At 37.7% G+C, this 23313-nt stretch overlaps 1 protein-coding gene and 1 pseudogene across 7 annotated transcripts in view; both read right to left on the bottom strand.

Annotated features, from left to right (window-relative positions):
* The window catches only part of LOC100029567 (intelectin-1-like), a 100014-nt gene that overhangs the window by 27752 nt on the left and 48949 nt on the right, over window positions 1-23313 (bottom strand). For 4 of the 7 annotated variants that reach the window (XR_008916272.1, XR_008916274.1, XR_008916271.1 and 1 more), the window contains one exon: window positions 16257-23006. The gene's annotated coding sequence lies outside the window, so the exon portion shown is untranslated. Of the gene's footprint in view, window positions 1-16256; window positions 23007-23313 lie in introns of those variants that run through there. The other 3 variants (XR_008916275.1, XR_008916276.1, XR_008916273.1) reach the window with 2 other exon arrangements.
* On the bottom strand, window positions 1428-22689 carry LOC130456898 (guanine nucleotide exchange factor C9orf72 homolog; annotated as a pseudogene).

Here is a 23313-nt window from a genome sequence, read left to right as displayed (position 1 = left end):
CATTCCCCAATTGATGGGCATCCCCTCGTTTTCCAGTTTTGGGCCACCACAAAGAGCGCAGCTATGAATATTTTTGTACAAGTCTTTGTGTCCATTATCTCTTTGGGGTACAGACCCAGCAGTGCTATGGCTGGATCAAAGGGTAGATATTCTTTTGTCGCCCTTTGGGCATAGTTCCAAATTGCCCTCCAGAATGGTTGGATCAATTCACAACTCCACCAGCAATGAATTAATGTCCCTACTTTGCCACATCCCCTCCAGCATTCATTACTATAGGGAGTAAATTTAAAGATTCCTCAGGTACTGCCAATGATAAAGAACCATCTGGGGAGCAAGTTGTTGTGACTTTGAGTTTGCATAGAAGGTCCCCCCCAGCAAATTTTAAGGGGAGTCAGGCATCAAGAGGAAAGAATGTTGTACTTCTAGGGATCCTACAGACACCATTTTAGGGGAAAGATTTTTAGCTCTTTATGGTATCCCTGACACTCCCATTACACACTCTGAGCCAATGGAATAGCAATGTAAATCAGGTGTACTCTTTAATAAAGACCTGGAAGCTCCAGTGTCCAAAAGACGATCATAATAGGTGTTACCCACCTTTAAGGTAACATGGGGCTCATCAGTATGGGGGGGCACAGTGGATAGGACAACGGGTAGTAGGACATCTGCTTCCAGAAAATGAAAGGTTGTAGCCTCTGATTCCTGTGCCCAATCCCCAGCCCCCCCATACACCTTCAGAGTATTTGGGAATTTCCTTGGGCATACCCCTGAGGGGCATTAGCACCCCCCCCAAGTACTTTTTGGATGAGTACCACTTAAGTTATATTATTGTGGAGTCATTTGTTTTGAGTTATCATCTTCCCAATATCTATTCCTATAGTTATCATTCCTAAAGTTGTGGTTTCCATTATTATTATTATAGTTATTTCTATAATTATCAGTTCTGTAGTTGTTATTAAACTACATATTATTTCTGGTTGCCTTGAATAAAGTTCTACACTCAATCATTCTGTGGCCCGTCTTCTCACAGAATTGGCAGATAATGGATCGATAATTAGATTCTTGGAGAGGGGCAAGTGCCATTGGTTTAGTATTGTGACTGCGAAAATATGGGTTCAAGACTATGAATTGCCAATATTGTAAAGATAATTTTTAGTGTCTTGATTTTATATTAAAAATAAGTGGTTGCCATGGGGAAATTCACAAATATTAAAATATACCCAAGTCAGCTGGGTTTTATGGAGATTTTAATTAATACAAATGAAGTAGTTAAGGAAAGGGAAAGAGACAGAGTAAGAGGAAATAACAGGAAGGCTAGGGCCTAGGTCAATGGCCTAGGCCTTTCTCCTTAAGAGAAAAAATTAAGTCAATCTTTAATCACTCACCACAAGATCTTGTCCCAAGCAAACTCCAATTCTTTACTGAAATCCTCAATTCCTGAACTGAGTTCAGGGAGCCAGTTCTGACTCCTGACCTCCAATTCAGCTTCCAAAGCTCAATTAAATTCAGCCACTGAGAGACCCTGCAATTCAGGTTCCTAAGCTGAACTAAGTCCAGAGGCCTCTGACCTCCTTTTAAAGAGAATTTTCTCCTATGTCACCTCCCCTAAATTTTCACATCTACCAATCACAGTAGATGTTTTCCAATGGACTGACCATTCTTAATTCACATCTTGTTATCACCTTCTTAATTCATATCTTGTTATCACCTTCTCAGGGTAGACTCAAACTTCTGAGTATTTCACATCTCTTTGCAAAGCTTGCCCTTTTAGTGATTAATTTGACCTTCATAGGTACTTAGCACCCTTTGGTATTAGATCTAAAAATAGACCTAGCATAAGGGCTTGGCCTCATTATAAGTATGGGTTAGGGACTTTTTCATTGTTCAGTAAGGAGTTTTACAACTTTATCTTCCCCTAAGGTATGCCTAAGTATGGGTGGAGTAATTTTAAAGTTCCCAATACATTCCTGATCAAGTACCTCCATTGTTTAAATGGAGGATAACCTTAACCAAATGTTTTAAGGTAGAGTTTGAGCAGTTTTAAGATTCACAGTATCATGCCTTTTTTCCACTTTTGCAATCTTATCTGTTAAATATAACAATCGTTTCTCAATTTTCTCCATGAGATCATTAGTCTCTTCCTCCTTTTCTTTGTTTCCCTTTGAAACATATAGAGCAGTTCTTCATAATTCTTCAAGATCCATCTGTGGCCACCTTGGGCAATGTGTTCTAAAATAATCCCTAATCACTTTGCAAGAGTTATTGACAAAGTGCCTTCTAATTTGTCTTATGCAATTTTCTTTAGAAAGGTCAAAATCCAGGTATCGACCCCCCAACTCAATTATTCTGTCCATGAATCTGGAGGGTGTCTCTTCCTCATTTTGCTTAATTCTTTCAAATTCTGTCCAATTATCTGTACTGTCTGCATACTCTCTCATGGCTGTTAAGATGGCCTCCCTACAACGGAAGAGTTGTAAATAATCCTCAGGGTTGTTATAGTCCCATTCGGGATCCTGAGATGGCCAGTGTGCTGCATTGTGCCCCTGGGCTTTATTGACATGAGCAAATATTTTATTTTTCTCATGTTCAGTTAAAAAAGCCTGTAGCAAGTTTTCAACATCTTTGTAAGATGGATTATACTGAAAAAATATCTGTCATCTTTTTTGTTATCAGAAAGGGATCTTGTTCATATGTGGAAACATTCTGTGTGAATTCATTTATTTCTTGGGGAGTAAATGACATATTGTGCCTTAGAGTCACCACATCCCCATTGCGTCCTATTTCGGGTACTTCTTTTAGAGGAAAAAGGCCTCTAGTTGAATTTGGTACCTGTGAGTCAGTTTGACTAAAAAGAGTTTCTTTTGAAGGATGAGATTTCCTTGGGGCTGAACTTGGTTTTTGGATAGGAGGAAATTTCCTTGAGGCTGGAATTGGTTTTGGGGTAGGAGAAGGAACAGGAGAAACTGGGATTTCAGAAGTTTGGTTTTCAGGAGAAAGGTCTTAGGAATTAAGTTCATTCAAGATTTGCAGACCACGAGAGAAGCAGTCTGTTATCTGAGCTGTAGGAGAGGTGTTTTCCGTCTCCGTTTTGGGGGAGGGGATTTCCTCATTTAGAGGTTCAAAAACAGGTTTGTCAGGGTCAGACATGTTTTGGTGGGGTAAGTATTTGCCAATTGATCCTGTAAGAAGCATTTTTTTTAGTTCAAAGATATTTTATTCAAACTTCTCCTGCCTGAAAAACTAGATATGACACAGAATCTGCTCATGCTCCAATAACTTATTTCACTGTACATTGTATATTCTATACAACAAAACCAGCATTTGAACAACCATTCAGCATTTAAATTGTGAAGCAAGGCTTTGATTGAGATATGAGACATTGAAGTTGGTAGTGTTTATCAGTTTATTCAAAGCTCTGAGCTAGTGCATTATGTAGGTAAATCAGTGTTGTCTAAAATCAAGATTTTGATAGCTGTGATGAGAAAAAGCTGTTAACTTTTAGAACAAGATATATTCTTGTGGGTAAAATTTTTTAGAAAGGAGTTGACACAAACCTTATCCTTCTGTTTCTCTTCCAAATATTAATTCTTTTTATTCTATGTTTCTAGTACATTTTAAAATAGAAAGATTTTCTTGGGCACTAGTACAATGTTCACATCAACAATATTCTGAATGTGGAAACATGGTAATCAGTTATTATACAGCTGCTAGTAGGGTCCAAAACAAGAAGGGAATCAAACAATATCTAATTCTGCCAAAATAGTATCTATCTCTTCAGGATGAAGATGTACTGAATATGCAGAATGTAGAAAGCATTCCCAATTAGGTATGGTGACCTTCACTGTGGCCTAAGATAGTCCCTTTCAGGATATTTAGAAACTTACACTTTATTTCATTTTCAATTAAATTGTTCAATTTTTTTTCTTTTAGTAACAAGTTATTAAATAGTCTCAATAGGAAGAACAAATTACTCAAGGGAATCTCTTATAATCTGCTCTAAGAAAAATCTGATTAAAGGGTTTTCTAAGAATAATAATTAAAGTATCACTGGAGATCCAAACAGCAATACAATTGTGTATGATAAAAACCTTAAGGTTCTGGAGTAATGATAAAAGATAAAGAAAATGTCAGCACCACAAAGTCAATAATTCAATGACTCCAGTGTAAGTCACAAATTGGCAAAATCCCAAATCCTCTAAAGCACTTATATCATCCATTTATAGTCATGGGTCAGAATGTTTCTAAAAACAAATCAAACCAAAAAAATAAAGATAAAAAAGCCCAACAAGAAGAAATATGTAACAGCAAAAATACTTCTTGTTCCAGAAAAGAAAATACAAAACCCTTGTGAACTTGGACTCAAAGGTGTAAGCAGGTAGAAAGAAATCAGTCAGTGATCAAAAAGTTTTTTTCTAATGCATCTTGACACTTTTTACAATTTCAGAGCTACAGTGATTGCAAAATCAGATCAGCACAAACATAAGATAAAGGAAAATTAAATTAATTTAGGAACATCTTATATTCTCCCTCAAATTTTTATTTTCAAGGGGAAGACAGCATAAATATTTCAGTCTGGCTCTTAATAAAGAAAAATACTTTCTTAAAAAGTTGATAAGATATACATAAATGTAAAGTTCAAGTTCCCATATTTTCTTCACAGTTCAATTAGCCTGGATAAAATGAGAAATATAGGGTATCCCACTATAATCAGGGACACTGAATATTATTTGGCTTTTCAATAAAGTTTAAAGACTCATTTTAAAGTAGCATCTAAGCATTATAGTTTTAATAACTGCATGATTCATATTTTTTCAAACCCTTACCTTGCATCTTGGAATGGCAGAAAAGTGGTAAGGGCTAGGCAATGGGGGTCAAGTGACTTGCCCAGGGTCACATAGCTGGGAAGTGCCTGAGCCCAGATTTGAACCTAGGACCTCCCATCTCTAGGCCTGGATCTCAATCCACTGAGCTACCCAGATGCCCCCTTTTTTTTCTAAATTTTAAATATGTTCCCCTTCCCTTTTTGTTACTCTATAAATTATTTTGGTAAACTGCTCTGATTTTCAATTGTTCAATAAACAGAATACAAAGTATTACAGCAATCTAATGCCCTCAGGAAAAATAAAAATTTAGAAAAGGAAAAACATGTGAAAAACTAACAGAAAACCTTGAGATGAATTTAAATAAGTATTTTCAGTTTCTGAAGATGGCAGCTGTTATCAAAATTTATATATTTCCCTAACATTAAGGAATATTATAATTGTAAACAAAAGGCAATTCTGAAAAAGTGAATGTCAAGAAGGGATCCACTTATAAACAATGTAACTGATTAAGTAACTATAAAGTATTTTATCTCATAAAGTCTGCAGTATAACTTTAACTACAAATGTAGAGCAGAGCTTTGGATATATGACCCAAAGAGTGTTTTTCATAACATTAATTTTCTCTGAGCTGCACTCATGAATATGATGAAATAAACTTAAAAGGTTACTTTTAAAATGTCAGTAGCACATCCCATTCTTGTACACTAGTGTAGAAAGGTCTTCCAAAGATAAACGAGTGTAGGTCTGGTTTGATGTTTTCAGCTAAAGCCATTATTATGTTAAGATCGCCCTCTGCTGTTAAATCAAGATCTATCTTCAAGTTTCGAAGAGATTTAAATGGCTTTTTTTTCCCTTCTGCATATCATCCTGTATGTATTTTATTGTGTTAAGGCTTTTCTATGAAGGACAAGTAGAAACTGTGCTAGAAAAGTACTTCTCAGAGACAAATCAGGTTTCAAATGAAAGACCTGATCCAGGAAGGCTTGTACTACTATGTCTCTGTGTAAGACATCTTGAAAAACATTCAAATCAGGTGTAAAGCTTTCATCTGTAGAGATAATTGCATCCTGAGTCACATCTTCTTCCTAAGTGACTCTCCAAAATACAGTCAGCTCTGATCTCATGTAATGATGCTAGTGAGAGATATGTTCATGACAAGGTGGCATCTGTTTCATTGTATTAACATCCACATCTATATGTGTATGTACATGACTTGTCAGAAGGGCAACACAAAACTTCCAGTTGAATCCTTGAGCAGACCTTGTACAAATAACCTGGATTTATATTTAAATGAAGACTCATTCCTCACAATGTCCTCACTATCTTATTTATTTTATCTGCACTGCTACCTACTACTAAAGAACAGCCACTGTGAATCTTAAAACTACTCAGACTCTACTTCAGAAGATTTGATTCCCCATTTTTAACAATGGAGGTACTTTGTCAGAAATATATTGAGAACTTTTAAAATTACTCCACCCTACTCAGACAGTGCCTTAGGGGACGATAAAGTTGCAAACTCCTGATTGAACAATGAAAAGTCCCTAACTCATACTTATAGTGAAGCTAAAACCTTAAGCTAGGTCTATTTTTAGATCTAATACAAAAAGGTGCTCAGTACCTATAAAGGTTAAATTAGTACCTAAAAGGTCAAGCAATTTACAGAAGGCAAGCTTAACAAAAGAGGTGTGAAGTACTCAGTGGATTTAATTTAACCAAAGAAGGTGAGAACAAAAGAAGATGAGAACTAAGAATGGGCAGTCCTGGGGGAAAGCGTCTACTGTGATTGGTAGATGTGAAAATTTAGGGGAGGTGACATTAGAGAAAATTTCTTCAAAAGGAGAAGTCAGTTCAGGTAATTCAGTGTTTTTGGATTGGAAGTTAGTTAGAGCTGGAGTTTGGAGGTTTGGAGCTTGCTTGAAGACAATTTTGTGGTAAGTGATAAAGACTGACTCACTCTCCCTTAGGCTCAGGCCTAGGCCATTTGGCCTAGGCCCTTTCTACTATTCTCTCTCTCTCTCTCTCTCTCTCTTTCTCTCTCTCTCTCTCTCTCTCTCTCTCTCTCTCTCTCTCTCTCTCTCTCTTTCTCTCTCTCTCTCTCTCTCTCTCTCTCTCTGTCTCTCTCTCTCTCTCTCTCTCCTTCCCCTAATTCCTTCATTTATATTAATTAAAATCTCCATAAATCCCAGCTGACTTGAGTATTTTCATATTTGGGAATTTCCCATGGCGACCACTTATTTTAGATTTTAAGTCAAAACACTAAAATTATCTTTACAGTTTGGACAAAATCCTTTACAGTTTGGGCATTTTACAATTTTTAACCTTCACAGTTTTGGCAACTACATTTTGAACACCACAGGTCTGCAGGTGGGAGCTGATGGCATTGAGAAGGAAACCTTCATGGCAAGTATCCCCAATGTGTGTTAATCTATCAACACACACTCTATAAAGGGGAAGGTAGAAACTGAGTTTAGATTGTGGAAGTATTATTGAAAGTCCATATGTACTCCTATCTCCATTCCAGTTTCCATGAAACAATACTTACTCCTTTTTCAGACAATACAAAAAACTTTACATCTATGGCCCCACTCTCTGCATTCTGAAGGATTTCTACATTTACAGTATGATTAGCAAGAAAAGTTATTTCTCCATCACTAAGAAGTAGTTGTTGTTTCTTGGGAGCCCAAATGTGCCTTACTCTAGGGCCAAGAATGTTGTCCCAGAGAGGCAGATTCAAGATGGAGGCCTAGAAGGAGCAGAAGTTCAGACCTCTGAATACACTTCCTAACCGATCATAAACCGAATGCTCCGAGGGGACTGAAAAACAAACTTAACAAGACAGAGCCAAGGAACCCTCCTGCTGGACTTAATTCAAAAGGTACGCCCCCCGAAAAGCCGGAATCGGAGAACACTGAGGTTTAAGGGAAAGACAGAAGGAAGGTCCCAGGACCCATCCCACCTCCCACCCAGAGCGCTGAGACTCCAGTGGCAGCTGGAACTTCTGGACAGTCAAAGGTGCTGGTCTGGAGGGCTTACATTGCAAGCAGGGCTGTGCTAAGTTCAGAGTGTCTAATGCAGATGGCGGGGAAGGAGGTAAAGAGGGAGCATAGACTTTGCAGCCTGGCCAGAGCTGTGGAGATAATCCATATTTTCTCTAGCCTTCCAGGAAGTTTTGGACTCAGAGCACACCCAGACCAACTAAGCTGAACTTAATCCCATCAAAAGTCTCCAGAACTCAGGGAAGCCCAGGCTCCACACCCATCCTCAATGACTGCTGGGCTTTAATCCAATCAAAAGCCTCCAGAGGACAGAGAAGCTCGAACCCCAACAAACTTCCACCAGAGACTACACCGAAAGATCTCCTGTTAAAGCTCCAAGACGGGAGACTGACAGAAGCCCCCAAACCAAAAAAATGAGAGGAGCAAGAGCACAGACAAATATAGGGAGTAAAGAAGGGGTGAATTTGAGCAAACAACAGAAAAAGAAGAAAGAAACTACAATAGACAGCTTCTATTCAGCAAATGGAAGAGAGAGGGAGAGATCAGCAAACAATGAATCAGAAATCCCAGTAAATTGGATACAGGCTGTGGAAGAACTCAAAACACGATTAAGAAAAGCTGAAGACAATTGGGAAAACAACTTAAAAATTAAGATAAGTCATCTGGAAACAGAGGCACTTGAACTAAAACAAGAAAACAATGTCTTGAAAGCCAAAATAAACCAGATGGAAAATGAGGGAAAGGAGATGAAAGATGGGGTGAAGAAGATGGAAGATGAGAAACAGGAGATGAAAGATGAGGTAAAGAGGATGAAAGATGACCTCCACAGAAAATCAGACCAGAAGGAAAAAGACAACCAAAAAGCCAGTCTTTTAGAACCAGACTACAACAACTGGAATTAAGTGACCTCACAAGGCAGCAGGACACTATAAAACAAAAGCAAAAGAATGAAAAAATTGAGCAAAATATGAAGCATCTCATTCACAAAACAGAAGATTTAGAAAATCATTTGAGAAGAGACAATTTAAGAATCATTGGCCTACCAGAAGACCATGACAAAAGAAAAAGCCTGGACATCATACTACAGGAAATTATTCAGGAAAACTGCCCTGAAATCCTAGAATAAGAGGGGAAAGTGGAGATTGAAAGAATCCACAGATCACCTCCTGTATTTAATCCCCAACTGACAACACCCAGGAATGTTATAGCCAAATTCAAAAACTATCAGACCAAAGAAAAGATATTACAAGCTGCCAAGAAGAAGCCATTCAGACCACGGAAACACAGTGAGGATAACTCAGGATCTGGCTGCATCCACACTGACAGTCCAAAAGGCATGGAATATGATATTCCAGAAACCAAGGGAACTAGGTCTACAACCAAGAATCAACTACCCAGCAAAACTGACTATATTCTTACAGGGGAAAGTATGGTCATTTAGCACAATAGAAGAATTCAAAGCATTCGTAAAGAAAAGACCAGACCTGAACAGAAAATTTGATGTCCAAGCACATAACTCAAGAGAATCATCAAAAAGTAATTTAAAAAGAGGGGGGAAAAAACGAAACAACAACAACAACAAAAAATATTTTTTAAGAGACTCAATAAGTTAAAATATGTATTCCTATAAGAAAAGAGGTCATTGGTAACTCTTAAAAACTGTTGCTATCACCTGGGCAGCTAGAAAAATTACACTTAGAGGGAACAGTGACAAACTGTATAGGATGAAAGTACAAGACATAAATAGGTATATAGAAATATGCATGCATAAATACATATACGTGTGTGTATACAACCAGAACTTTAAAAAAAAGAGGTTAATACTAAAAGGAATGGGAAAAGAAACAAATGAGGGTAAATTGATATGTCACAAAGAAGCTCATGGAGGGAAGGAGGAGAACATTGATACACTGGAAGGGTAAAGAGGTTGGAGATAGGAAATACTCAACTCTTACGTGCTTTGAAGCTGACCCAAAGAGTTAAGAACAATCCAATCCATTGGGGGCAGAGAATAGATTTGTGCCCTATAGGGGAGTAGAAGGGTAAAAAATGGACTGGTGGGGAGGGAAGCAGTACAAGGGAGGGGGGGCAATTTTAAAAAGACTACAGGGGAAAATAAGGGGGGGATAAGAAGGGAGGGTTGTAGAAAGGGAAGTAAAATAAGGGTGGGAACTAGGGGGACTGAGTATAAACAAACATTGGTGTAGAAGAAAATAGTGAAAGAAGAAAAGGCAGGGCCTGAAGTAGAAATCAAAATGCTGGGAAATACACAGCTAGTAACTCTGAATGTGAATGGAATGAACTCACCCATAAAATCCAAGTGAATAGCAGAGTGGATTAGAATCCAAAACCCTTCCATATGATGTCTCCAAGAAACACACATGAGGAAGTTAGATATGCATAGGGTGAAAGTAAGAAGATGGAGCCAAATATATTGGGCATCAACTGATAAAAATAAGGCAGGAGTTGCAATCATGATATCTGACAAGGTCAAAGTAAAAATAAATCTAGTTAAAAGAGATAGGGAAGGTAACTACATCCTGATAAAAGGCAATATAGACGATGAGGAAATATCTGTACTCAATATGTATGGACCAAATGGCATAGAATCCAAATTTCTAAAGGAAAAACTAGAGGAGCTCAAGGATGAAATAGATAGTGTAAACCTCAAAATTCCTTAGACTTATAAATGTTGGAAATTTCACCATTGGGATATTTCATACTTGGAAAATTTCTTACTGATAGTCTATTGGAATGGGAACCCCATTGGCATGGGAGGTTCCTTCTCTTCCCTTCTTAAGATTACTTTAGGACAGAAACCTTTTGCTGAACAATGGAAAGGACTTTGACCTATGCTTAAGCATAGAACAGGAATTTCTTTGAGTCATGATTGATTTTAGAATTGATACAATGGAGATATTTGGAATCAATCTCCACCCTATTCAGTCCTAACAGGATTGAGTAAGGGCTGCAGCCTAGATCAAAATTTAATTATTCCAATCTCTACCCTACTCAGGTTAACAGGATTTAGAAAGGGCTGTAGCAAAGGAGCAAAGATTTAATCATTTGAAAATATGACCTTCAACAGACATGTGCAAAGCCTCTGGGCGGTCCTGGGTTAAGCTAGAGCCTCCATTGGCACAGGGAAATTGATGGACAGTGATTGGTAGATGTGAGAACTGAGGGGAGGCAACTTGGATGGTTTCCTTAAAGATCAGGGGGGTCTGAAGACTCGAGGTGGTTGAGGAGTTGGCTGGAGTGGTTGCAGTGTACTCTGAGAAGCTTGCTCTGAAGGAAGCTGAAGGTGGGGGCCTCTGAGACTGTTTCTCCATTTTGGTCACGTGAGTAATAGGGACTGATCTCTTTTCTTTGCCCCAGCTATCTAAGGGCTTGGGCCTTTTGTCCCAGCCTAAACAGAAGGGGTATTTAAGCCCTATTCCCTTCTCTCCCTTTTTCTCTCTCTCTATCTCTAATTCCTTTCTTACTCCTATTGTAATTCAACTCCATAAAAGATTTACTGATGACTTGAGTTTTTCATTTAGGAATTACATAGCTGAATTCCTTGGCGACCTTAAATTAATATATATCAGTCTTTTAAAGTGATTCCCTTGTAACAATAGAAAAACTATACTAGTGGGAGATCTGAACCTTCCTCTATCCTAACTAGATAAATAAAACCAAAATATAAATAAGAAAGAGGTGAGAGAAACAAATGATATCTTAGAAAAAATAGGGTTAGTAGACATGTGGAGAAAAATAAATAGGGACAAAAAGGAACACACCTTCTTTTCAGCAGCACATGGTACATTCACAAAAATTGACCATGTATTAGGGCACAAAAAAATTGCAAACAAGCGCAAAAGTGCAGAAATAATAAATGTAACCTTCTCAAACCACAGTGCAATGAAAATAATAATTAGTAAGGGTACATGGAGAGATAAATCAAAAATTAATTGGAAATTAAACAATATGTTTCTCCAAAACCGGCTAGTTAAAGAACAAATCATAGAAACAATCAATAACTTCACTAAAGAAAATTACAATGGTGAGACATCCTTTCAAAACCTATGGGATGCAGCCAAAGCAGTACTCAGGGGAAAATTTATATCCTTGAGTTTATACAAATTAAGAAGGACAGAGGTCAATGAATTGGGCATGGATATTAAAAAACTAGAAAGTGAACAAATTAAAAATCTTCAGATGAAAACTAAATTAGAAATCCTAAAAATCAAAGGAGAAATCAATAAAATTGAAAGTCAAAGAACTGTTGATTTAATAAATAAGACCAGAAGCTGGTACTTTGAAAAAACAAATAAAATAGACAAAGTACTAGTCAGTCTAATTAAAAAAAAAAAGAAAGAAAAAAACCAAATTGACAGTATCCAAGATGAAAAGGGAGACCTCACCTCTAATGAAGAGGAAATTAAGGCAATCGTTAAAAACTACTATGGCCAATTATATGGCAAAAAATATGGCAATCTAGGTGATATGGATGAATACTTACAAAAATATAAATTGCCTAGACTAAAAGAGGAAGAAATAAATTACCTTAACAACCCCATTTCAGAAAAAGAAATTGAACAAGCCATCAAAGAACTCCCTAAGAAAAAATCCCCAGGTCCAGATGGATTCACAAATGAATTCTATCAAACATTCAAAGAACAACTAATCCCAATATTAAACAAACTATTTGACAGAATAAGACAAGAAGGAGTTCTACCAAATTCATTCTACGACAAAAACATGGTACTGATCCCAAAGCCAGGCAGGTCAAAAACAGAGAAAGAAAACTGTAGACCAATCTCCCTAATGAATATAGATGCAAAAATCTTAAATAGGATACTAGCAAAAAGACTCCACCAAGTCATCATAAGGGTCATCCACTATGACCAGGAAGAATTCATACCAGGAATGCAAGGATGGTTCAATATTAGGAAAACCATCCACATCATTGACCATATTAACAAGCAAACTGACAAAAATCACATGATTATCTCAACAGATGCAGAAAAAGCCTTTGATAAAATACAACACCCATTCCTATTGAAAATACTAGAAAGTATAGGAATAGAAGGGCCTTTCCTAAAAATAATAAACAGTATATATCTAAAATCATATAGCAAACATCATCTGCAATGGGGATAAACTAGAAGCCTTTCCAATAAGATCAGGAGTAAAACAAGGATGCCCATTATCACCTCTATTATTTAACATTGTACTAGAAACACTAGCAGTAGCAATTAGAGAAGAAAAAGACATTGAAGGTATTAAAAATGGCAATGAGGAGACCAAGATATCACTCTTTGCAGATGATATGATGGTCTACTTAAGGAGTCCTAGAAAATCAACCAAAAAGTTACTCGAAATAATCAAAAACTTTAGCAAAGTTGCAGGATACAAAATAAACCCGCATAAGTCATCAGCATTTCTATATATCTCCAACCCAGTTCAGCAGCAAGAATTAGAAAGAGAAATTCCATTTAAAGTCACCCGAAACAATATAAAATACTTAGAAATCTATCTGCTAAGACAAACACAGGAACTATATGAACACAACTACAAAACACTCTCCACACAACTAAAACTAGACTTGAGCAATTGGAAAAATATTGATTGCTCATGGGTGGGACGAGCTAACATAATAAAAATGACCATCCTAACCAAACTTATCTAGCTATTTAGTGCCATACCCATTGAACTTCCAAAAAACTTCTTCATGGAATTAGAAAAAAACATAGCAAAGTTCATTTGGAAGAACAAAAGATCAAGGATATCCAGGAAAATAATGAAAAAAAATGCAAAGGAGGGTAGCCTTGCAGTACCAGATCTCAAACTAAAGCAGTGGTCATCAAAACAATTTGGTACTGGCTAACAGACAGAAAGGAGGATCAGTAGAATAGACTTGGGGTAAGTGACCTCAGCAAGACAGTCTATGACAAACTCAAAAATCCCAACTTTCAGTACAAAAATCCAGTATTTGATAAAAACTGCTGGGAAAATTGGAAGACAGTATGAGAAATATTAGGCTTGGATCAACACCTCACACCCTACACCAACATAAACTCAGAATGGATGAATGACTTGAACATAAAGAAGGAAACTATAAGTAAATTAGGTGAACACAGAATAGTATACATGTCAGACCTTTGGGATGGGAAAGATTTTAAAACCAAGCAAGAGTTAGATAAAGTCACAAAATGTAAAATAAATAATTTCAATTACATCAAATTAAAAAAAAAATTTTTGTACAAACAAAACCAATGTAACCAAAATTAAAAGGGAAATGGACTTCCGGTCAAGATGGCGGCTTAGAGAAAGCTAAAGTTCAGATCTCTGGAAACCCTTCCCTACCGAACTGAAATGATATGCTCCTAGGGCACCGAAATTCAAAACAAACAACAGCATAGACCCTGGGAAACCTCCTCCTGGACCTGGATCAAAAGGTACGGCCCCCCCAAAAGCCAGAACCTGAGATCACTCGGACCTAAGGGGTAGGCAGAAGGAAGGTCCCAGGACCCACCCCCCCAACCCAGAGCGCCGAGTCCAAGGCATCAGAGGGAACCTCAGAGCCTCAGGGCCGGCTATCCTGAAGGCCTCTTCCTGAAAACAACCTGACCCAGTCGAGGGGGCACCCAGACAGTAGGGAAACAGAGAGAGATGGAAGAGCCTGTAACCCCCTGACCAGATCCTTCCATCTGAGTCTCACCAAAGGTCCCCACCTCAGGGCATACTCAGTCCAAGCTTAATCCTATCAGGAGCCCTCAGAGCTCCAGGAAGCCACGGCCCCTCCCCCCTCAGAGAGCAGGGTCCTCTGAAACAACAGTAACCCTCAGGGCTGGCAAAAGGACCTTGGAGCCTGCTATTCTGAAGGCCACATCCTGAAAACAACCTGACCCAGTCGCAGGGGCACCCAGACAGCAGGAAAAAAGAAAGAGATGGGGGAGCCTGCAGCCCTGGCTGGATCCTTCCATCCAAGTCTCAAGGTCCCTGCTTCAAAGCATACTCAGTTCAACCCAGAGAAAGTTAATCTTATCAGGAGCCCTCGGAGTTCCGGGAAGCCGTGGCCCCTCCCCCCTCAGGGTGCTGGCTCTCCTGGCCAACTAAGGCACTGAAACAAACACCCCGAGGAAAGACCTGAGCCAGGCTCAGAGGGTGGAAGTAAGGCAAGGAGAAGCATCGGGAAGGAACTGAGGAGGGCAGTAACAGGGAAACAGCAACAATTCCTGGCTTCCCCAAGAAGACAGAACAACAACTGCATAGAAAGGACAATCTGCCTAGGGCTAAAACCTCTGAACACCAGACAGAGATAAGAAAAGCTAGTCCTCCCCTCTCAAATAGAGATGGCAAACTCCACAGAAGCACAGAAGCACCAAAATTCCAAGAAAAAAAAGAAGAAGGGGGAAACTTTGGACACATTTTATCGAGCAAAAATACAAAATACAGAGGAGATAGAAGAGGAAACACAAGCAAATGCTCCAAAACCTTCCAAAGGAAATGGAAACTCTCCACAAACCCATGAAGAATTTGAATCGGAAAGGATCAAAAAGATGGAAGCCTTCTGGGAAGAAAAGTGGGAAATAAAGCAAAAGAAATTCATGCATCTACAAAACCAGTTTGAACAAACTGAAAAGGAAAACCAGGCTTTAAAGGTCAGAATTAGGCAACTCAAAGACAACGAGCAGGTAAAAAAGCAAGAATCAATAAAGCAAAGCCAAAAGATCAAGAAATTAGAAGAGAACATAAAATATCTCACTGACAAGGCGACAGACATGAAAAATAGAGGAAGAAGAGATAATTTAAGAATAATTGGACTTCCAGAAAAGCCAGAAATAAACACCAAATTTGACATCGTAATAGAAGATATAATCAAAGAAAATTGCCCAGAGATTCTAGAACAAGGGGGCAATACAGCCACTGACAGAGCTCACAGAACACCCTCTACACTAAATCCCCAAAAGACAACTCCCAGGAATGTAATTGCCAAATTCCAAAGATTTCAAACAAAAGAAAAAATCCTACAAGAAGCCAGAAAAAGACAATTTAGATATAAAGGCACGCCAATCAGGGTCACACAGGACCTTGCAAGTTCCACTCTGAATGATCATAAGGCATGGAAAATGATTTTCAGAAAGGCAAGAGAGCTGGGTCTTCAATCAAGAATCAGCTATCCATCAAAACTGACTATATACTTCCAAGGGAAAGTATGGGCATTCAACAAAATAGAAGATATCCAAGTTTTTGCAAAAAAAAGACCAGAGCTCTGTGGAAAGTTCAATATCAAAAAATAAAGAGCATGGAATACCTGAAAAGGGAAATATGAAGGAAAGGGAAAAGGAGAAAAATGTTATCTTTTTCTTTTACCCAAAATCTCTTCTTTTTTTTCCATGTCACATATACATATTTATTTTATTTTTTTAAATTTTATAGTATTTTATTTGATCATTTCCATGCAATATTCATTAAAGACAAAGATCATTTTCTTTTCCTCCCTCCCACCCCCCTGTAGCCAACACATAATTCCATTGGGTATCACATGTGTTCTTGATTCGAACCCATTGCCATGTTGTTAGTATTTGCATTAGAGTATTCGTTTAGAGTCTCTCCTCTGTCATGTCCCCTCAGCCATTGTAGTCAGGCAGTTGCTTTTCCTCGGTGTTTCTACTCCCTGTTTGTCCTCTGCTTATGGATAGTGTTTTTTCTCCTAGATCCCTGCAGATTGTTCAAGGACATTACACTGCCACTAATGGAGAAGTCCATTACGTTGGATTATACCACAGTGTGTTTGTCTCTGTGTATAATGTTCTCCTGGTTCTGCTCCTCTCGCTCTGCATCACTTCCTGGAGGTCGTTCCAGTCTCCATGGAATTCCTCCACTTTATTATTCCTTTTTGCACAATAATATTCCATCACCAACATATACCACAATTTGTTCAGCCATTCCCCAATTGATGGGCATCCCCTCGTTTTCCAATGCTTGGCCACCACAAAGAGTGCAGCTATGAATATTTTTGTACAAGTCTTTTTGTCCATTATCTCTTTGGGGTACAGACCCAGCAGTGCTATGGCTGGATCAAAGGGTAGACATTCTTTTATCGCCCTTTGTGCATAGTTCCAAATTGCCCTCCAGAATGGCTGGATGGATTCACAACTCACCAGCAATGAATTAATGTACCTACTTTGCCACATCCCCTCCAGCATTCATTACCTTCCATAACTGTCATGTTAGCCAATCTGCTAGGTGTGAGGTGATACCTCAGAGTTGTTTTGATTTGCATTTCTCTGATTATAAGAGATTTAGAACACTTCTTCATGTGCTTATTAATAGTTTTGATTTCTTTATCTGAAAACTGCCTATCCATGTCCCTTGCCCAATTATCAATTGGGGAATGGCTTGATTTTTTGTACAGTTGATTTAGCTCTTTATAAATTTGAGTAATTAAACCTTTGTCAGAGGTTTTTATGAAGATTTTTTCCCAATTTGTTGTTTTCCTTCTGATTTTAGTTACATTGGTTTTGTTTGTACAAAAGCCTTTTAATTTGATGTAGTTGAAATTATTTATTTTACATTTTGTGACTCTCTCTATGTCTTGCTTGTTTTTAAAGTCTTTCCCCTCCCAAAGGTCTGACATGTATACTATTCTGTGTTTACCCAATTTACTTATGGTTTCCTTCTTTATGTTTAAGTCTTTCACCCATTTTGAATTTATCTTGGTGTAGGGTGTCAGGTGTTGATCAATTCCTAATCTCTCCCACACTGTCTTCTAATTTTCCCAGCAGTTTTTATCGAATAGTGGATTTTTGTCCCAAGACCTGGGATCTTTGGGTTTATCGTATACTGTCTGGCTGAGGTCTCTTACCCCCAGTCTATTCCACTGATCCTCCTTTCTGTCCCTTATCCAGTACCAAATTGTTTTGATGACTGCTGCTTTGTAATATAGTTTAAGGTCCGGGACTGCAAGGCCCCCATCATTTGTGTTTTTTTTTCATTATTTCCCTGGATATCCTTGATCTTTTGTTATTCCAAATGAACTTTGTTATTGTTTTTTCCAAATCAGTAAAGAAATATTTTGGAAGTTCCATGGGCATGGCACTAAATAGATAAATAAGTTTGGGTAGGATGGTCATTTTTATTATATTGGCTCGTCCTACCCATGAGCAGTTAATGTTTTTCCAATTGCTCAAGTCTAGTTTTAGTTGTGTGGCGAGTGTTTTGTAGTTATGTTCTTATAGTTCCTGTGTTTGTCTCGGGAGGTAGATTCCTAGGTATTTTATTTTGTCTAAGGTGATTTTGAATGGGGTTTCTCTTTCTAGTTTTTGCTGCTGAGCTGTGTTGGAGATATATAGAAAAGCTGATGACTTATGTGGGTTTATTTTGTATCCTGCAACTTTGCTAAAGTTGTTGATTATTTCAATTAGCTTTTTGGTTGAATCTCTAGGATTCTTTAAGTAGACCATCATGTCAAACACTCTTCTATAAGGACTACATTTATATCAATCTATGTATACTAACATGTGGGGAAAATGTAATGTGTAAATAGGGGGAAAAGAAAGACCAAATAGAATAATCTTTCTCATACAAAGATTCACACGGGAAGGGGAGGGGAAGAAAACTCCTATAAGAAGGAGAGGAAGAGAGTTTTTACTTAAACCTTACTCTCAGGGAAATCAACTCTGAGAGGGAAGAACATCCAGATCCATTGGGATCGTGAATTCTATCTTACCCAACAAAGGAAGGGAGAAGGGAAAACCAAGGGAGGAGGGGAGGGAACACAAAAAAGGGAGGGAAAAAGAGGGGGGAGGGGAGGGAACAAAAAGGGAGGGACTAGAAAGGGAAACATATCAAGGGAGGGGACAAGGGGAACTGATTTAAAGTAAATCACTGGACTAAAAGGTAGAGCTGAAGAAGAAAGGTTAGAATTAGGGAAGGATATCAAAATGCCAGGGAGTCCACCAGTGACGGTCATAACTTTGAACGTGAATGTGATGAACTCACCCAAAAAACATAGAGGAATAGCAGAATGGATTAGAATCCAAAACCCTACCATATGTTGTCTTCAAGAAACACACATGAGGCGGGTAGACACCCACAAGGTCGGAATTAAAGGATGGAGTAAGACCTTCTGGGCCTCAACTGACAGAAAGAAGGCAGGAGTTGCAATCATGATATCTGATAAAGCCAAAGCAAAAATAGATCTGATCAAAAGGGATAGGGAAGGTAATTATATTTTGATAAAAGGGACTTTAGATAATGAGGAAATATCACTAATCAACATGTATGCACCAAATAATATAGCACCCAAATTTTTAATGGAGAAACTAGGAGAATTGAAGGATGAAATAGACAGTAAAACCATATTAGTGGGAGACTTAAACCAACCATTATCAAATTTAGATAAATCAAATCAAAAAATAAATAAGAGGTAAAATAAGTGAATGAAATCTTAGAAAAATTAGAATTAATAGACATATGGAGAAAAATAAATAGGGATAAAAAGGAATACACCTTCTTCTCAGCACCACATGGCACATTCACAAAGATTGACCATACATTAGGTCACAGAAACATGGCACACAAATGCAGAAAAGCAGAAATAATAAATGCATCCTTTTCAGATCACAAGGCAATAAAAATAATGATCAGTAATTGTACATGGAAAACCAAATCAAAAACTAATTGGAAATTGAACAATATGATACTCCAAAATCGTTTAGTGAGAGAAGAAATCATAGAAAAAATTAATAATTTCACCGAGGAAAATGACAATGGCGAGACATCCTTTCAAACCTTTTGGGATGCAGCCAAAGCAGTAATCAGAGGTAAATTCAAATCCCTGAGTGCATATATCAACAAACTAGAGAGAGCAGAGATCAATCAATTGGAAATGCAAATAAAAAAACTAAAAAGCGATCAAATTTAAAAATCCCAGCAGAAAACCAAACTAGAAATCCTAAAAATTAAGGGAGAAATTAATAAAATCTAAAGTGATAGAACTATTGATTTAATAAATAAGAAAAGAAGCTGGTACTTTGAAAAAACAAACAAAATAGACAAAATGCTGGTCAATCTAATTAAAAAAAGGAAAGAAGAAAAGCAAATTAACAGCATCAAAGACAAAAAGGGGGACATCACCTCCAATGAAGAGGAAATTAAGGCAATCATTAAAAATTACTTTGCCCAATTATATGGCAATAAATACACCAATTTAGGTGATATGGATGAATATATACAAAAATACAACCTGCCTAGACTAACAGAAGAAGAAATAGAATTCTTAAATAATCCCATATCAGAAAATGAAATCCAACAGGCCATCAAAGAACTTCCTAAGAAAAAATTCCCAGGGCCCGATGGATTCACCAGTGAATTCTATCAAACATTCAGAGAACAGTTAATCCCAATATTATACAAACTATTTGACATAATAAGCAAAGAGGGAGTTCTACCAAACTCCTTTTATGACACAAACATGGTACTAATTCCAAAACCAGGCAGGTTAAAAACGGAGAAAGAAAACTACAGACTAAACTCCCTAATGAATATAGATGCAAAAATCTTAAATAGGATACTAGCAAAAAGACTCCACCAAGTCATCACAAGGGTCATCCACCATGATCAAGTAGGATTTATACCAGGGAAGCAGGGCTGGTTCAGTATTAGGAAAACCATCCACATAATTGACCATATTAACAAGCAAACTGACAAAAATCACATGATTATCCCAACAGATGCAGAAAAAGCCTTTGATAAAATACAACACCCATTCCTATTGAAAATACTAGAAAATATAGGAATAGAAGGGCCTTTCCTAAAAATAATAAACAGTATATATCTAAAACCATCAGCTAATATCATCTGTAATGGGGATAAACTAGATGCATTCCCAATAAGATCAGGAGTGAAACAAGGATGCCCATTATCACCTCCACTATTTGACATTGTACTAGAAACACTAGCAGTAGCAATTAGAGAAGAAAAAGAAATTGAAGGCATCAAAATAGGCAAGGAGGAGACCAAGTTATCACTCTTTGCAGATGACATGATGGTCTACTTAAAGAATCCTAGAGATTCAACCAAAAAGCTAATTGAAATAATCAACAACTTTAGCAAAGTTGCAGGATACAAAATAAACCCACATAAGTCATCAGCTTTTCTATATATCTCCAACACAGCTCAGCAGCAAAAACTAGAAAGAGAAACCCCATTCAAAATCACCTTAGACAAAATAAAATACCTAGGAATCTACCTCCCGAGACAAACACAGGAACTATAAGAACATAACTACAAAACACTCACCACACAACTAAAACTAGACTTGAGCAATTGGAAAAACATTAACTGCTCATGGGTAGGACGAGCCAATATAATAAAAATGACCATCCTACCCAAACTTATTTATCTATTTAGTGCCATGCCCATGGAACTTCCAAAATATTTCTTTACTGATTTGGAAAAAACAATAACAAAGTTCATTTGGAATAACAAAAGATCAAGGATATCCAGGGAAATAATGAAAAAAAAACACAAATGATGGGGGCCTTGCAGTCCCGGACCTTAAACTATATTACAAAGCAGCAGTCATCAAAACAATTTGGTACTGGATAAGGGACAGAAAGGAGGATCAGTGGAATAGACTGGGGGTAAGAGACCTCAGCCAGACAGTATACGATAAACCCAAAGATCCCAGGTCTTGGGACAAAAATCCACTATTCGATAAAAACTGCTGGGAAAATTAGAAGACAGTGTGGGAGAGATTAGGAATTGATCAACACCTGACACCCTACACCAAGATAAATTCAAAATGGGTGAAAGACTTAAACATAAAGAAGGAAACCATAAGTAAATTGGGTAAACACAGAATAGTATACATGTCAGACCTTTGGGAGGGGAAAGACTTTAAAAACAAGCAAGACATAGAGAGAGTCACAAAATGTAAAATAAATAATTTCAACTACATCAAATTAAAAGGCTTTTGTGCAAACAAAACCAATGTAACTAAAATCAGAAGGCAAACAACAAATTGGGAAAAAATCTTCATAAAAACCTCTGACAAAGGTTTAATTACTCAAATTTATAAAGAGCTAAATCTATTGTACAAAAATCCAAGCCATTCTCCAATTGATAAATAGGCAAGGGACATGGATAGGCAATTTTTAGATAAAGAAATCAAAACTATTAGTAAGCACATGAAGAAGTATTCTAAATCTCTTATAATCAGAGAAATGCAAATCAAAACAACTCTGAGGTATCACCTCACACCTAGCAGATTGGCTAACATGATAGCAAAGGAAAGTAATGAATGCTGGAGGGGGTGTGGCAAAGTAGGGACATTAATTCATTGCTGGTGGAGTTGTGAACTGATCCAACCATTCTGGAGGGCAATTTGGAACTATGCCCAAAGGACAATAAAAGAATGTCTACTCTTTGATCCAGCCATAGCACTGCTGGGTTGGCCTCTGGCCAAGCTCCATCTTTAATTCCTTTCCTCCTCTATCTCTCTCACCTGGGACCTGGCCTTCGGCCAGGCACTTTCTTTTCTCTATCATGTCTAAGACCTGCATGTGGTATTAAATTTGGATCTTTGGACTGAATTAGCCTTCTGAGAAATCCACTGATCAGGGTTTGCTGTGGCTCCATTATAATCAATAAAGCCTGGTTTTCTGACTCATTTCTGCCATCTCATATCTGCAACTTGGCTCCGCCACGCCCCTCGCGGTATCCAAAACTTCTATCCTTCCTCTATCTTTTTATCTTGTGGCTTCTCTCGCCCAAGAGGCCTCAAAAGGCAAAACAAAGGAACAAACTTTGAGGACTCACCCAGACTTGGCCTTGGGACTTTCCTTACTAGAGAAACTCTCTTTCTCCTCCATCTCGGAGAATGTTTTTGAGCTGAAGTAGGGCACAAGAATTCCTAATGAGAAACCTATTATGGAGACTATTTTCTGCATTATAATAACATTCTCCTTGTGTAATATTTAAGAGTGCAAATAGATTTCCTAAACACTACTCAGTGAGATGGGTAATGCATGTTTTCTGGTTCTCATGGTATAGATTTTGAACCCTAGTCTCACTTTTTACTTACCTATATTGACCCTGCTAATTGGCGACAGAACAATTGAATCTACCTTAATTAGCTCTGAGTTTAGCATTCTTCCAGTAGGTTACATATGCTTTCTCTTATCCACTCCTGTAGAAATAAAAAAAAAAGAATCATTTAAATGATATTAATGACTTGCAGGCATGTGAACCAGCATGTGAGACTTTATTAATGTAAAGTTAAACATCACAGGCTTTTTTTTTAAAGCCTTACCTTCCATGTTAAAATCTATACTAAGTATTGGTTCCAAGGCAAAAGAGTTGGGAGGCCTAGACACTTGAGGTTAAGTGACTTTCCCAGAGTCACACAGCTAGGAAGACTCACCTTCCTGAGTTCTGATCTGACCTCAGACCCTCATTGGATATGTGTGACCCTGGGCAAGTCACTTAAACCTATT

Source organism: Monodelphis domestica, chromosome 2, assembly GCF_027887165.1.
Source record: "Monodelphis domestica isolate mMonDom1 chromosome 2, mMonDom1.pri, whole genome shotgun sequence".
Classification (NCBI taxonomy): domain Eukaryota; kingdom Metazoa; phylum Chordata; class Mammalia; order Didelphimorphia; family Didelphidae; genus Monodelphis; species Monodelphis domestica.
The sequence above is the reverse complement of the archived record's forward strand: the minus strand, read 5'-3'. Positions and strand labels throughout refer to the sequence as shown.